This window comes from Sorghum bicolor, chromosome 10, assembly GCF_000003195.3.
Source record: "Sorghum bicolor cultivar BTx623 chromosome 10, Sorghum_bicolor_NCBIv3, whole genome shotgun sequence".
Taxonomy (NCBI): Eukaryota; Viridiplantae; Streptophyta; class Magnoliopsida; order Poales; family Poaceae; genus Sorghum; species Sorghum bicolor.
Window position 1 is genome coordinate 19,439,369 of NC_012879.2, and position 6,000 is coordinate 19,445,368.

Below are 6,000 nucleotides of genomic sequence, written 5' to 3' on the forward strand. Positions count from 1 at the left end.
TGTAAAATTTCTTAGATTTCCCATCACATATAATCTTGCGGCACATACATGAATCACTAAATATAGATAAAAGAAATAACTAATTACACAGTCTATCTGTAATTTGCGAGACAAATCTTTTGAGCCTAGTTAGTCCATGATCGGACAATATTTGTCAAATACAAACGAAAATGCTACTATTTCTATTTTGCAAAAAAATTTGGAACTAAACAAGGCCTTAGTGTACTGAATTGAGCGAGAAAAAAATAGCATGTATTATTTAGCCCCCCTCTTGGTCCATTTCTGGATCCGCCACTGGTTCAGGGTACTAGTGATGATCGTATCACATATCTCTTAATCTGGCATGAAGATTCCTGAAATTTCAAGGTTTAATGTTTCTTAGAGAGAATTAGTAATTTAAAATCCAAAAAAAAGTAGCATGCTGCTTGCATCAAATAGGTGTGAACTAGTTTATATACCAGTTGATTAGATTTTTTGTGGTAGAACGTGTCCATCAAGGCTTAAAATCTCGATTTGATGTGGTGGCATTTTTCTAGACTTTGTCCAGGATTTAGTTGCGTTGTTTTTTTAGCAATAGTTATTCTGCTCGTTAACAATGAAACATGTATGATAACCTCGTTAATATATATACACCATGGGTAATCAAACGACTTTGTAATGTTAACAATTGACTTAGGTAACAGTATGATCTGGATTTATCATGTTAAATTTTGTACATCCGATTTGTTACGAAGTCGCACAATAGGGACCGTGTCCATATTTAAAACATTATGCATATATCTATATACCTAATAAAGAGGCAAAATTTCACATTATTTTTTCGTCCATCTCTCCCTAACTACCCGATAATAGAGAGTTTCTTCCACCCATACTTATATATATATTCCATGCTCATACGAGTTAGAATAACTTTTCTCTAATAACGCGATACGAAGTCTGATTCCAAAACGTATTGGGTCATGTAGGTGATCCAAACTCATAAGCCCTTCCTAAGCCTGCCACACCCACAAATTCCATAGTCAAGATTGAACTATCAAAATCAGAGTTTTTTTTTGGAAAACTTAAACTTTTACTACGCTAATCAGAATTTCAAATTTAGCCCATGTCAATGCAATATCCCATAAACTCTCGTGAAACATTTTTTTTTTCAGCTTGCCAACATATATACATGATCGTTTCTGATCTACTCCCTCCGTCCCAAATTATAAGTCATTCCAAAAATCTTCGAGAGTCAAAGTTTTCAAGTTTAACCAAATTTATATAGTAAAATAATAACATTTTTGGTACCAATCGTTGTTAGTTATATTTTCATAGTGTACCTATTTTATAACATAAATCTTTATATTTCTCTCTATATTTTTGGTCAAACTTGAAAATGCTTTGACTCTCCAAGATTCTTGAAATGACTTATAATTTGGTGGGAGTATGTCTTTGCAACTGTTTTTTTAAGCAATTTCCGATTTAGAGGAAATAATAGTATAGGTAAAATAGAAAAAAGTACGGTCTCAATGTGGGAGAACCCTACCTTCTCAATTATCACGTGTCCTCGCCTTGATCACTAGGCTATTGCCAATGCAGTGCGTCTTTGAGTCAAGTCTGATTCCACACCGATCATTTGATTCTTTGTTTTGACTAGTGAAGGGCGCGCGCCATCGCGCGCACAACTGATAATTGAAGATTGAACAGAGCAGGTAATAAGTATGTTTTGTACATGAATGTTTTTCAGGTTCTAGGTTTGTGGTCATTGGCAAGCATATTTTACATGTGGGATATATGGAATCAGTTGTACTATATACATTGACATTTAGGTTATAGCAACAACTTCGCTGGAGCAGTCCCTAATGATTTTGGCTGGTGGTCTAATAATTCCGCGAATGAATCCTCAGTTTCCCAGCTGGAGATTCTTCTTAATTGGTGAGGGAAGGACTTGTGTTTGAACATTATCTTGGCTCAAGATTGGAAAGCCCACTGTAAGTGCTTTGCGTGCTGGATGACTGTTAATGTTACATAATAAAAGCAAGGTTAGTGTGGTGTACAACAGGTGTCTGATAAGTAATTATATCACAGAAATACACCAATAGAGGATATCATTGCTCAGCGTTAGTAGTAATTTATATAGTAAAAGAATATGTATGTATTTTCTGATGTTAATATATCAGCATATAACCAAAAGTTAATAACGACTATTGGTTTCAGAAGTAAAACAAAATTGCATATATATTCAATGGAGGGGTTATGTCGAACATACGTGTTTTTCCCAAGTTATGTGGAGGGGTTGCCAGTTCCTTTGTACACAGAAGCAACACATACAACTTCTATGAGGTGCAGCAGCAAGCAATGGTTGTTGCAGACACATGGGCACTGGAACTGCTAAATTGTAGAAGCTAACTTTGTTCGAAGTTAAACAGAAAAGACATGGTTTGACCTTCAGAACATATATGCATGTAAGGACACTAATCATCTAAATCATTAAATCTCTTTTTTGGCTAAAAGTACCATGCACTCTCAAAGTTTTACAAACAACTTTGCCACAAAACCAACCAGCGGACTATGACAAACATATGAAGTTTTGATAGGGTAAATAATTAAGAGCATAGGAGGCTGAAAGCATACCCAAAGTTGTACATTGGAAAATTTTATTCTACAAAGAGGATACAAAGTGCTACATGTCGCAAATGCCTGTATCATTCAAGAATAGCACCCACACACTATGTTGTCTCTTCTTTTTTCCTGCCTTATTAGTGCTGGATATTTTAAGGCTCTGAGTTAATAGTAAAGTTTAGTCTAGAAAATTTGATCCATGTCTATATACTATCAAAGGATCATTGATGCACATACCAGCATTTGAAAGTACAACAAATGGCTTGAATCTTTCAGAAAAAATTAAGTGATCAATTTCTAATAGTAGAAAGAATAAAGGCACAAAAGTTTTTTTTTGGATCTGCCCAGCATTTGCATAGCAAGCTCAAAATATAAGACAGTGAAGCATGCTCAAATACTCAGATCTCAATGGAAATTGACATGAGGCACCAAAATATTCATCTCTCAGTTACTAATTTTATGCTCTACTATTCTCTGAAACTTGAAATCAGAAGTGTGGATTTATTGTGGACTACGAATATGATAAAGCTAGTAATGGTCAGTATAACCGTACCGAGTATTGTGAACTGTAGCTGTTTATGCGCCACTGAATAATAAATTAAACAAGCATGTCAGAGTTAATCTCTTCACCTGTCCATTCAGTTTCAATGCTTGCTAAATCCTTTTTCATCTCTTGCTTGTTATCCGATTGAATGTAACTAAACACAATAGAGAGGTAGTCAGTACGATTTAGGCTATGTGCCTACAACAATAATAAGAGGGAAGAATAAAGATCACAAGATATGATATATGCATATACAGAGTAGTTGGGGTCAAGGCCAAACAAAATAGAGCACAGATGGTAAGTGAACAACCAACTTGAATTTAGGAACTTAAATTTTGTAGAACAAACTATGAAATATGTAACAATTGAATGACTAAATGATAATCACACAATGAGTAAAGAGTTCTCAGATTATTTAGGCTTCACTTGACTGCGGAATCTAGAACCCTCTCATATAATAGAACAGACCAACACCTGGGGACAAAGGAAATATTAACTTTTTAGAAAGCTAAGATAGCAATAGCTAACTCAACATTTAGTTTGCTTCCCTTTGGAAAAAGGACTCCAAAACCACATTTGGAAATAAGTTTGGAATAGAAGGAAGTAAACTCATGAATGATCTTATATCATTAAAAATATTGCAAATACATTTGCGATAGCACAACAAAATATAGTCGGTACTAATATTGTATATACATTTGGAAATAAGTTCAAAAGGAAGTGTTGTACAGAGGTACATCTTCTATGTTAGGGGGCTCATCAGTTTCCAAAGGAGTATCTACAGTAAAGTACATTGTCTAGAGGACGTGCATCGCAAGAGCTGAATCAAAGTTCATAAACCAGATCCACTAAGGTTAATATGAGTAAGTGAGACAACAAAAAGAAGGAGCACGAACCTATGACATAAGAGCTTCAGCCATCAACATTGTGTCATCTTGCACACAAAGACCACGAACATGATTGCCGCTGGCATCCGAAAAGAACCAAACCATATATAATCACCGAAAGGAAATACCTATGTACAATTTTATCCAAAAACAATCGGTAATCAACTTAGTATCTTAATGAAGTATTTGTCAAACTTCAGCACATCAATTATGCAGAGTGGAATTCCCTCTGCAGGTAAGCAAATTTTCTTTCTGTTAAAAATTAAATTGTCAGGCATCTATATCTTGCTGAGCGCAGGGAGCAGTAGGTGTAATGCTTGTCTTGCAAACTGCACTGATAAGGATGCAGCAAACAGTCCAAAACTACAGGTGGCAATGCTATCATGAGCAAAGTAATCCATGTTTATATAGCAAGAACAATAGTTGTAGCTATAGCATGTCAGAAGCACACCTATGAGCATAATTGTAAAAGATTAAATATATGTGGTTTGCTCCAATCTTACCGTGTGATTGGTGTAGAAGTTTCATGCATGTTCAACAATAATTTTTTATTTTGAGATAGCATTTTACCTCAAGCAAGGAAAATACCATGATTTCCTTTTGTCTTTTTGCTCCCCGTACCATCAAGTGGGATTTGTTGTCATATGCACAAATAGCCACCTCCTTGCTTATTTTTGCACAGGCGTAAAATAATTATTTGAAGGAACCTACAAATCTGACCAAAAAAAGAAAAACTGAACTATAGGAAAGTGGAAGAAGACTATTATATTTAATCAAAAATAGGAAATAGAGGAGTAGGCACATGTCTGGAAATAAGGAAATCATTGTTCAGGACACATAAATTTGTCATGGATGGTGGAACATACACATGCAGGGGAAACCAGATACCTAAATCATAATTATGGAACAATAACCTAAATCAATGGATTGACATAGCTCTGGTAGAAGTATCAAGAAAGGATAAATAAGAGTAAAAACATATGAAGGAAGCATTCAAATAAGAACAGACTATTATTCAGCTTTGGTCATGCACATGTGCCTACACATTTAATCTCAAACAGATTTCAGCTACGCTAACCTGAAAGGCAGGCATATGGTAAACCACATTTAATTGAATGAAATATTGTTGACATCAATTTGGGCAGCTAAAACAACGCACTGAAATCAAAAATGTTGGTGGCACAAAAATTCAATCGAAGCTTGTGTGCGAGCACAGCCTGAGCAGGGGCGCCATGGGAGCAGTAACATCGAGTGAAAGGGAGTGCCGCTGCAACCATGGACGTGCCGTTCTGATTCCGATCGGAGTCAAAAAACGCAGGGCAGCGCTTCCGCGAATCCTCGCGACCTCTACCACAAGCACCTAGGGTTTCCTGTAGCACAAGAATACAGGTGGAGCAGAGGAAGGATGTGGCGCACAACGCACCGACCACCGAGTGGGAAGAGGACGACGGTCATAGCCGTGTCGCCCTGTTGGCGCGCCCCGGCTGCCGTTGCCCTGGCCGCATCGAGGGAGAGAGAGATCGAGCAGAAAGGAGAGAGAGAGAGGGAGAGGAGAGAGCACGCCGGGGGAGGGGGAGGAGGGAGCCCGCAGCTGCGCTGCCCCGCTCGTGCACTCCGTCGCCGTCCGCATCGATCGAGAGAGGGAGCGAGCGGAGAGGAGGAGGAGGGCGTCGGGGTCAGAGTCGGAAACCATCGGAAAGGGGAAGAAGCTGCAAGGAGAAGCAGGAGCCACGGTATATATTTGTCTTACCAGATTTTAACGCAAAGCTAGAAAAAGCTAGAAAATTAGTGGAGAAGCTGAAGAAGCCCACGAAAAGCAGAAGCAGCCGTCCAAACGAGAATCTACTTCAAGAGATCTGGATCATTGAACGAGAGATCCAACAGCCACAGTATTTTTGGACGACGTGGACGCTGCTCCACGGGGAGGAATCAGCCGGTTTTTGTAGGGTAGAAAATAGAATAGAATAG

At 37.8% G+C, this 6,000-nt stretch overlaps 1 long non-coding RNA gene across 4 annotated transcripts; it reads right to left on the reverse strand.

The window, feature by feature from the left end:
- LOC110431350 lies at positions 1,623-5,746 on the reverse strand. Of its 4 annotated transcripts, none has more exons than XR_002448847.1 (5): positions 4,603-5,746; positions 4,042-4,160; positions 3,155-3,299; positions 2,249-2,425; positions 1,623-1,994 (listed from the first exon to the last, which is right to left on the reverse strand). It is a non-coding gene; the product is annotated as an uncharacterized LOC110431350 (long non-coding RNA). The 4 variants fall into 4 exon arrangements; XR_002448846.1 differs by lacking the exon at positions 2,249-2,425 and having other exon boundaries at positions 3,232-3,299; positions 4,603-4,747; positions 5,456-5,743; XR_002448848.1 differs by lacking the exon at positions 2,249-2,425 and having other exon boundaries at positions 4,603-5,743.